Below are 11,657 nucleotides of genomic sequence, written 5' to 3' on the forward strand. Positions count from 1 at the left end.
AATTCTCCTGGCAACAGAAGGACCAAAAGTCCTGGTAACAGGAAGAAGTCAAATTCTCCTGGCAACAGAAGGACCAAAAGTCCTGGTAACAGGAAGAAGTCAAATTCTCCTGGCAACAGAAGGACCAACAGTCCTGGTAACAGGAAGAAGGCAGAATATGATTCTGACGCGAGTACTGTTGAACCTCAGGTGGCATCTCAAAAAGGGAAGTGCAAGAAGAAGCCGAAGCAGAAGCCAAAAAGGTAGCAAGAACCTTGCAATGATCATTGCAATAGCATGGACGAGACTAATGGTGTCTTGATAACCCAAAGAATGAGGGAAATCCCGAGTGTTATGTTACAACATTTCTGCAAAGGTTCATCGAACCTAATTTTGTTACAGTTCTAACCCACCCACAATGCATTTTGCACTACCTGAATGTTAACTGATATCAACGTCTTGTGGTTTCGGTGGTGAATGTTACAACATTTCTCCAGGCAACTAGTATTATGTTCTTAAATTTTGCACTACCTGCTGTGACTTACCTGTAAAGGTTCAATCAAGGAAGCAGGTCCGCAAACAAGGAAGCGAAGCCACTGAACAAGTTATGTTCTTAAATTTTGAATATTTCTTTTCAGATATATAGGGCAGGCTCAGGACAGAAACGATCCCTAACTGTCTAAATTTTCATTATACCCTGCCTTCCGGAGGTGACAGGATGACAGCCTAGTAAAGTCAAACGACGACAGAGGATCGTTCTCTACGTATGAATCAACTTTTCAGGATTGTGCAACGCAACAGAAGTGGTCGTATTAAATGCAGTATATATATTGAGTGGAGTACGAGCTAGTAATGTACGCTGTAGTTTTGTAGCCCGCCGTTTTTGTTTGGGTGTTGAATGGACCATGCTACAACAGGACTGAATTAAGCAGTACAAGGATGCTAAAACTAAATAATGGACGCCTACTAATGTTTTCTCTACAAAATATAGACTTCTAAACCGAGGACAGCAATGACAGTAGCCGTCAGGTTGGTAACTTCAGTGATGAGGCTGACAGCGCGTGGCTGTCTTAGATCTTGGCGATTAGGCGCATATTCAAGTAACTGAGGCTACTGAGTAGAGACTTGTCCGTCAACAAGGATGTGGTCACGGGTAAATGGATTTTTCGCCATTTCCCGGCATAAAAATAAAATTCATAATGATGGCCCCTTTGGCTCGCTAGAAGGCTCATGGGTTGTTCGCGGCTTCACACAGCGTGATGATTTGTTGATTGTGGTAAGAGATCTCCGGTCCGGTTGCCAAGCCGGCCACTAGTCTTGCTACGTCGCTCTCTTGGCTCATTCATCAATTTGCGTTTCTCTGCGGGACTCTTGTCCAGGCAATCTATTGTGCCCAACCTTCTGGTTTTATTGATTCCTAATCCAGATTTTGTTTGCCGTTTGAACAAGTATCTTTATGGTCTTAAACAAGCACCACACACATGGTTTCTTTCGTTTAAACATTTTATGGACACCTGGATTTCTTGCTTCTAAATGTGATCTTCCTTGTTCATTCTTCACCATCTCATTCTTTTATGTTGATTATTGTGTTGATGATACTAGCAAAAGAGTCCATTCGTTGCAACGAGGCATAAACATTTTAGTAGCACAACATCAGTTGTGTCAAACATAAAACTTTAAAATTCGCACGCACGTTAGGCGGCATTTCTTTATTAAAGGTCGTTGACTTGTGTACAACTAATCCACTCTTCCTTCCAATGCTGAATCTACGTTTGCCGCCACATTAATGATGCATCTAGCTCAAAACACATTACACTCTTCATTTGTGCAACACTGTAAATTTTGAAACGTTTGTGATGAATATAAACTAATAGACAAACATGTGGCATGGCAACAAAAAATGAGAAAATCCATGTAGGATTTTGCAAGTATAGCCGCATATCTCTTCCATTATATGGTCAGGGATTTAATCACATTGTTGTTTAGCCTCATCATTGAATCATTGACTTCTCCGGATGAAGCATCCTTAGAATGACTTGGTTTAACTCCTGGAAATAGCATCTAGTGTTAACATAGTCTTAACTAAACAAATATACAAAATCACTTGGCAAACCAACAAAAGTGGTGTGAATTACAAAAAACCACCGCATTTTATATTCGGTTCCGGATTTGCTATCACATTCCTTGTTGAGAGAATTCCTTATTTGGCCCTTTCTTAAAGTTTGGTTCCCTATTTGGCCCAAATAAAAATTTCTTCCCTATTTGACAGCAAAAGTATTTTTTGTTCCTTATATGACACTTTCGTCCATTTTAAACGCTAACAGTGTTAGGTGTGAGGTGAAAAGACCATGTTGCCCCTGTAATATTTTTGTACCCAGGTCGTCTCAAAGAAAGAAGCAACAGGCCTGTGGCTGTGGCCACTAAATCTTGCGTGTTGATTGCCTCGTGTCTCGCGTGTGTTAGCCTGGCTTCGTACGTAAGTAACGTAGGTGCATGTACTTGGTTGACGTGGAATCAATCCACCTGGGTGCCTGCCTACTTGGTGTGGACGTGCACCTCAACTATGGCGGAATCAGCTGCTAGCTCGTCTCGACGGCGCCCACGGCCGCTCCATCCAAGGCCTCGCTCGTGAGCTCAGGCATCGTTGTGTTATATCCGACTACCGTGGGCGCATCTTTAATCGTGACTGCCACGAACCGCAGGCGATGCCGGCGCCGTCCGCGACTCATGTAGACGCGCCAGCAGCGCCATGTCCGCATGGACGCCCAAGGCTGAGCCCGCCTCAACGCCGTGGAACATATACACTCTGCAGCCGCACTTGCAAATGATGAACTAACCAAAATATTGGAGCATATATCCCTAAAACATGGATGAACTAATTGTCTTTTTACTACATCCAAGATAATTACACAATACATAGGGGCAAAATGGTCTTTTTGCCTTACACTTAACACCGTTAGTGTCTAAAATGGACAGAAGTGTCATATAAGGAACAAAAAATACTTTAGATGTCAAATAGAGAAGAAAATTTTATTTTGGGCCAAATAGGGAACCAAAATTTAAGCTATGGTCAAATAAGGAATTCTCTCTTCCTTGTTCGCCACGAACATCTACTCCCTCCGTAAAGAAATATAAGAGCGTTTAGATCACTACTTTTTTCTTAATAAACCATCATGACAGATTTGCAGAGATTTAAACCTTTTTTTACAGAAAAGGGCCCCCTGTAAGATCTGACATGGCATAAAACGGTCAACTCCGTTTGTTGACCGTCAACCATCTATTCCACGCCGCTCCTCTCTCCTGACCGGATCGCGCAACCAGCAGGAGTCGCATGCGCGCTCGACGGCGCCGCGCACCCGCCTCCCGCCGGCCTCCAGGGACGCCACCAGAGAGCGCCGCTCCGCCGGACATCCGCGCCTCCTCCCGTTCCTTCCCGTCCCCCCTCGCGACGCCCTGAGCCGCCTCGAGCTCATGCATGCTCACGGCCGTGGCGCACCGGCCAGCGCACCCGCATCCCGCCGGCTTCCGGCGAGCCACCGGAGGGAGCCGCCCCAACGTACCTGCACACCTCCTCCCGCTCCTTCCCGGCCTCCCTCGCGACGCCCTGAGCCGTCTCGAGCTCATGCGTGCTCACAGTCGTGGCGGCCCGGCGCTGCGCACCTACCTCCCGCCGGCCACCGGAGAGCGCCGCCCATCCTCCCGCTCCGTTTCGTCCTCCTCGTTGTCTTTGTTCCGTCCTCCTCGCTTCCCAGCTCCTCGGGGCCACGCGCACGATGGCGGCCATGGCGACCGGCTGGAACGGACGATGCCGTGTGCGGGGAAACGGCGGGAGGTGCAGGGTGCGTGTCCGTGGGGTTCGCCGTCCATCCAGTGTTTTGTAACAACGGTGACCTGTCCGGCGGCAATGCCCTCCCCGGCGCCGCCGCGGGTTCTCTTCTCCTCCGCCGGCCGCTCCAGCGGCGGGAGAACGGGGGGACCCCGGTTTTGTGCGCTCGGGCTGTATATAGGGTGTGGTTTGGTCCTCCGTGATGTCGGCGTGGAGGTGGGAGCGACGGCGGCGTGTTGTAGAATAAAGGTCTCGTGATCTCTGCTCTCATTCGACGTCGTTGTCAGCGGCGGTGGGAGATCTGCGGGTGTAGGTGCCGTGCATGGCTGGAGTGGCGGGGACGACAGCTTTGGTGTGGATTTTGTCCTCGTCCACCGTCTTCTCTGTTGTGTTAATCTTACTGAACCTGAACCCGTCACGCTGGTGTTTCATTTCTGAACTTTCTGAAAAATAATGCCAGAGGTAGGGGTGGGCACTTTTGAACCGAAAACCGAAAAACCGAACCGAACCGAACCATATTAACCGATTTATCTATTAATTCGGTGATTCGATTTTTTGTTTGGTGGGAAATTTTAAGGTTGTTTGATGTTTGGTTTTTGTTCGGTTTCCAGTGTCCAAAAACCGAATACACCGAAAAAACCGATATGTACGATACCCCATGCAATACCTTGTTTTCGAAAGTGCAGCGGGGGCGCGTCCTCTGGCAAATACTTGTTGGTTGTGGCAGACGTCAGGCCAGCCGCTAGATGAGTTTCTAATCTCACAATCTAACTAGTACTCGTAGGAGTATGTATGCATGCCCGGCGCTTGGTTATGGAAGTAACTAGCAATTGGTGTATCAATTAGTGCATGAGTTGCTTAGTTTACACGCATCACATATATTCTTCCGTACATAACACATGTTAAGGTTGCTAGCTCTTGTGATATATACTGATGAGTGCACGTATTTTGGTTTTTCGGTTAACCGAATAAACCGAACCGATATATTATGGTTAATATGGTTCGGTTTCTAAATATTGTGTGATTAATTCGGTTTCCATTTCTTCAAAACCGAAATTATAAAACACCGAATAAACCGAACCGTATTAACCATATAAACCGAATGCCCAACCCTAGCCAGAGGCACGCTGTGTTCGTGCTGCGGCTGAGGAGGGATATCGTTTACTTTTCCTGTCATTCGTGTAGTCGTTGGCCGCGATGTCGTCCGTGGGATGGTGCGGGTAAAACGGATCAAGGCCGGCTTGTTAGGATCTGAAGGATTAAAAGGAAGAAACAGAAAAGAGCACACTTCATGCGTCGCAAAATCTCTTGTCACTGTGTTCGCGTTCGCTCGCTGAGACTCTACTGTCCGTGTCCGCCTCACGTGTGTGTTCCTGTGTTTGATCTAACATTTGGTATCAGAGTCAGGTCTTGGAGGCGGTGCACGGCGGCGGAGAAAGGAGGGGCTATGACGGCGGTGATCGGCGATGGGAGATACGTCGCCGAAGAAAGATCAGATCGGCGGCAGTGGCGAAATGTACATGCCGTCGCCTAAGAGGATCGAGGATGGAGGTACGGACGCAGCAGGGCTGGTCGTGCCGCGCATGCCGGCAAGGGCCAGTGGCGTCCCGATTCAGTACCCGATGTTGAGCGACTCCAACTACGGCCCGTAGGCCGTGAAGATGAGGGTGCTGCTCCGGCCACTTGGTGTGTGGTCGGCCCTCGAGGGAAGCGCAAAGTTTGATCAGGACAAGGATGACAGCGCATTCGCCGCGCTCTCCTAGTCTGTGCCCGATTCTGTGATGATGGCGATCGCAGATTGCGCGACTATGCATGAAGCCTGGGAGGCGATCCGCCGGATGCGTGTTGGGAAGGATCGTGTCATGAAGGCACGGATCAAGCAGCTCAAGAGGCTACTCGATCGAATGGAGATGGCAGACAACGAGTCTGTGTTAGTGTTTGCAGAGAAGATGATGATGCTTGTAGGCGAAATTCGCTCCCTCGAGAGAAGATCTCCGATTAGACAGTGGTCGAGGCCCTGTTCAACACCGTTCCTGCACGGTTCGGTGATATCGTTAACACGATCAAGCAATGGGGCAACCTGATGACGATGTCCGTGGTCGAGGCTGTTGGACCCTTGTCGTCGTTCGAGGAGAGCCAGCGTGGGCGTCGCCGCCAGTCAGGCGGCAAGGAGGACCAGCTAATGCTAATGACCCAAGCTCTGGAACAACAAATGAAAGGCAAGAAAGGCTCTCCAGGTGCCAACAGCAACAGCAACGGTGGAGGCCAAGGGCGCGGTGGCGGCCGGGGCCGTGGCCGAGGGCGCGGTGACCGAGTAAATAAACTACTACTTTACAGGCTAGTGTTCCAAAAAACTATCGGTTTTTAATTTTTCTCAAATAACTACTAAGTCAGGGGACGACTGTTTAAAAAAACTCTAATTGTCCAGTGCTTTATTATTGATCGTGATTATGACAGTTGGGGCCCGCATGTAAGAAAACTGATTGTTTGACCGTTTGTTTGACCGTTAAATGACATCTAGGGCCCATATGTCAGTGTCCTGCAAACTTAAAAAAGCAATCAGGTCCTCCAGACAAATTGAAAAAAGCCATTGGGTCCCTCCCGTGCTCAAGATCCACACAAGCGCACCGGCCGCTGTGCTCGACGGGGAGCTCCCTCCCGTCGCGGCGGAGCTCCCTTCCAGCGCCGCCGCAGCCGTCATGCGTCCTCTCCCTCTCGTGAGCTCCCGCCCGTGCGTCCTCTCCCTCTCCCTCTTTCCAGGGCGCGACGGTCATGGAGTCCGAAGGCGGCGGGCGGAGTCCCAGCCCCTGGGCGCGGTGGGCGGAGTCCCAGCCCCTGGGCGCGGCGGCCGGAGTCCCAGCCCCCTGGCCATGGCGCGTGGTTGGCGGTGGCCCGTTCTCCTGGGTGCCGGCTGCTCCTCGCGCGGCGCTCCTTCCCTGGCTTGGCTTGGCGTGTGGCGTGGCCGGCCTCCGCATAGAGACGGTCGCCATGGCCGTGCAGAAGGGGGTAGCTTGGGTAGCAGCGAGGGCCGACAGCCATGGCCGCGCGGAGGAGGTGGCCATGGCCACGCAAAGGAGGTGGAGCTGGCCTTTATTTTTTCACTGGTGGATGAGATGAGCTGCACCAAGAGCCGGCCTTTGTTTTTTCTGGTCACCGTGGAGGTCAAGGAGCGGCGGCGTGGGCAGCAGGGTGGCCGGCGGCCATGACTTGAGTTGGCGCAGGCGGGGCTGCGGGGAGGGAGGAGAAGAAGGAAGGATAAGAGGAGGAGGAAGAGACACTGATGTGTGGGTCCCACACCTTAGGTAACGGTCAAACTAAACGGTCAAACTGACGGTGAGTTTAGGTGCGGGTCCGACCTGTCATAATCATGATCAATAGATAAGCACTTGACAATTTGGGTTTTCTGAAACAGCCAACCACCCATTTGGTAGTTATCTGAGAAAAATTAAAAATCGGTAGTTTTTTGGAACCCTAGCCTGTAAAGTGGTAATTTTATGCTATTTACTCGCGGTGACCGTGCCGACCGCGTACAAGCTGGACGCGGCGAGAACAACGAGCGCGTCAAGTAGAAGAAGCATCAAAAATTTGACATCACCCAGGTAAAGTGCTTCAATTGTAATGAGATGGGACACTTCAGATCAGATTGTCCAGAGCCACGAAGGAAAAAAAATGCAAATTTAGCACAACAAGATAGAGATGATGAGCCTGGCCTTCTGATGATGGAAGCAAGTGAGTTGGCGCCACAAGAAACAGGCTCAACTGAGCAAGTGTTTCTGAATGAAGAGAAAGTTGTGCCAAAACTGTCAGGTAGCCGAGACATATCTTGGTATCTACATACACGGGCAAGCAATCATATGACAGACAACCATGAGAATTTTGTAGAACTAGATGAATCAGTGAAGGGAAAGGTTCATTTCAGTGATGGCTCAGCTGTGGAGATTTGTGGCCGTGGATCAGTACTGATGCAGTGTCATTTTGAAGAACACAGAATTCTGTCTGATGTGTACTTCATCCCTTGACTCAAGGACAATATAATCAGCCTTGGTCAGCTAGATGAAAATGGGTGTAAGTACGCCAGCGAGAATGGTGTGATGACAGTCTGGGATCGCCAAAGAAATGTGTTGTCCAGGGTGCAGCGCACTCACAACAGGATGTACATTTTGAACATCCACAAAACAGAGCCAATTAGCCCGCTGTTACATGCGAAGGAGGATGCCTGACTGTGGCACATGCGCTACGGCCATGTGAATTTTCGCTCGCTTCGGTCATTGGCTGCTGATGGCATGGTAGAGGGCACAAACAGTAGTGGGCATGGCGAGGAGCCTGCTGAAGAGCGTTGGAGTCCCTGCTCATTTTTAGGGTGAGGCAGTTACGACAGCCGTCTACCTGCTCAACAGATCACCAACCAAGAGCATAAAAGGGACGACCCCATATAAAGCTTGGCATAGGAGGAAGCCCTCGGTTCAGCATTTCCGCACCTTTGGTTGTGTGGCACATGTGAAGAAAGTTGGGACAGGTATTTCAAAGATCTTTGATAGGAGTACTCAGATGGATTTCATCGGCTACGAGTCAGGATCAAAGGTGTACCGCTTCTATGATCCAGAGAACAAAAAACTGGTGGTGTCTCGTGTTGTTGTGTTTGAAGAAAATAGATCTTGGGATTGGAACTCCACGGGATCAGTAGGAGATGATCATTGAGGTCCCTTTATAGTGTTCTATCCAAAGCAGCAAGGTCGGGTGGAAACAAAAAGCACAACTAAAAGCGCTCCCAAGGACCGGGATTCTGCTGCCATAGCAGAAAATGGACAGGAAGAAACACTGCCATGTCAGAGAACACACCCAGCAAAACACCTACCATGGCAAAATGACTGTCAGGGTATCGAATTCCGCTGCCATGGCAGCAACTCGGCAAGGCGTCATAACCCGACGCACAAATGATGGGGAGGTCATCCCATGTGACCTAGAGGACTCTTTGGCAACACCTGGTCCAAGTTCTGCAGCACCTGACACACCATACAGGGAGCCATTGCAGGGACCACAAGGGAAGCGCCTACTCGAAGAGATCTACAAAGAAACCGTGGAGATCAAGGAGGTCGAGGCTGGTTTGTGCCTGTTCGGGTTGGAGGAGCCCACAAACCACATTGAGGCGATAAGAGAGTCATGTTGGTAGAAGGCAATAAAAGAAGAGCTGACATCGGTTGAGGAGAACAGAACTTGGGAACTAGTTGACTTGCCAAGTGGACACCAGCCGATTGAACTGAAGTGGGTGTACAAGATCAAAAGGGGACCCGAGTGGTCATCAAAATGGCAATGGTTTACTTGAATAGTTGGTTAAATAGTTGCTCCACTAATTAATTATTAACATCATGATATTGTTTGTTGCTCCATGCTCATCACCATGTCATGTTCATATTCATGCAGTAGAGTAATTTATTGTATGTCAAGGTTAAGATTTACTTGTAGAAGCCACTGTATCCACTATCCATGCTAATGTTGATATTATGCTCATATGCATTTCATCATGTTATATATTTCTATGACTCTAATCATTCTCATTCAAGTCAAACCTAACATTAATCGAACTTGAACAAAACTATTGATCGAGTCATAGTGCCATCGAATCGAGCTCACTACTGCAACCACATTTGCCTATATGGGGGCCCTAATTTGGTCAATTGTGATGCCTCTTGCTAGTGCCTCCAACGAGGGAAGGTTATGTGCACGTGCTACCCTGGCTCGGCAGGCGGCAATAATCTTGTGAGCCCGAGTTTTATGGTACCAAGGTCCCCGTTTGGGACATCAAAGTTCAGTTTGGCCATGACGGTGGCAGGGTGTCAAAGTTTAGTTTGACCACGACAGTGGCAGGGTGTCACACGGTGACACGGGGACACCCATGGAATCACCCAAGAAGGGTGTGCGTCAGAGTGGCCAGAAGAGTGTCATGCAGTAGATTGGTTTTGTTGGAACATCGTTGGTCCACCCGAATGGGAATATGTACTAAATTATGATGCCATGAGTTTCATTGTGTGGGTACAATGTGGTAACCTCTGCAGAGTGTACAATCTATTTGGATAGCCGCGTCCTCGGTTATGGACACAGTTCATAGTAGGTCACACTATGGGTTAACATAAATAATTAATCTACACACTAAAGAACCCCGATGTTGCACATGGAGAAGTTGATTGATCTTGATGTGATCATGTGATGATCACAGTGGTAAAAAGGATTGATACAGATGGAAGTTATGAGATAACCTCTGAGATGAGCAAGTTGGTCCATGTGACCTTGACAACTTAGGTCTCTTGCTAAACCATAACTCATACGGTGTCGTCTCAACGAATTTAGACGGTTCCCTATTTAAAGTGAATGCGATTGTCTCTAATGCATAACCCAAAAACAGTAGTGGCAAGTCAGTAAGAGACATAGTAGAGTGCACCATATCCAGTAAAGTACGATTTTGATGTTTGGACACACCATTATGCCGTGGTGTTCCTGGTGGCGTGAGTTGTGAAACAAATCTACATTGTCTTAAATGTGTGCCAAACTCGTAACTCAAATATTCACCTCCACGATCGGATGATGTAGAAACTTTATTTTCTTGTTACGAGGATTCTCCACTTCATTATGAAATTCCTTGAACGTTTCAAATGTTTCAGACTTGTGTTTCATTAAGTAAATATAAACGTATGTACTGAAATCATCCATGAAGGTAAGAAAATAACAATATCCACCGCGTGCTTCAACATTCATCGGACCGCATACAACAGTATGTATTATTTCTAATAAGTCACTTGCCCGCTCCATTGTTCTAGAAAACGGGGTTTCAGCCATCTTGCCCACGAGGCATGGTTCACATGTTTCAAATGATTCATAATCAAGTGATTCCAAAAGTCCATCAGCATGGAGTTTCTTCATGCGTTTTACACCAATATGACCTAAGCAGTAGTGCCACAAGTATGTGGTACTATCATAATTAACTTTGAATCTTTTGGAATCAATATTATGAACACGTGTATCACTACGATCGAGATTCTATAAGAATAAACCATTCACAAGGGGTGCATGACCATAAAAGATATTATTCATATAAATAGAACAACCATTATTCTGCGACTTAAAGGAATAACTGTCTCACAATAAACAAGATCCAGATATAATGTTCATGCTTATGCAGGCACTAAATAACAATTATTCAAGTTCATAACTAATCCCGAAGGTAAATGTAGAGGGAGCATGCTGATGGTGATCACATAAACCTTGGAGTCATTTCCAACGAGCATCGTCACCTAGTCCTTAGCTAGTCTCCATTTGTTTCGCAGCTCCTGCTTCAAGTTACAAGTATTAGCAACCGAACCAGCATCAAATACCCAGGTGCTACTACGAGCACTAGTAAGGTACACATTAATGACATGTATATCAAATATACCTTTCTTGACGTTGCCAGCCTTCTTATGTGCCAAGTACTTGGGGCAGTTCCGCTTCCAGTGACAATCTAGGATGGCAATGGGCAGGGTATGGGTAGGGTAGAGCAATACCATACCCATACCCGTATAGTCGATGGGTACAAAATTCTACCCGTACCCGTACCCACGGGTATGAAACTTTACCCATACCCATACCCGACGGGTACCCATACCCATTGGGTACCCAACGGGTAGAACAAATAGTACACAAGTTGTTCACAATTTACACTCATTGATAGCACATTTGACAAAAAAATCAATTATCTCAGCTCAACAACAGGTAGATGACCACTATCAAAATTTAAAAATCAACATACTCATAAGTCAATAGGAGTAGATGAGTCACATGACAAATTAATGATCAATTGATGACAACTTAACATTAGTTC

This window comes from Triticum aestivum, chromosome 2B (genome assembly GCF_018294505.1).
Source record: "Triticum aestivum cultivar Chinese Spring chromosome 2B, IWGSC CS RefSeq v2.1, whole genome shotgun sequence".
Classification (NCBI taxonomy): Eukaryota; Viridiplantae; Streptophyta; class Magnoliopsida; order Poales; family Poaceae; genus Triticum; species Triticum aestivum.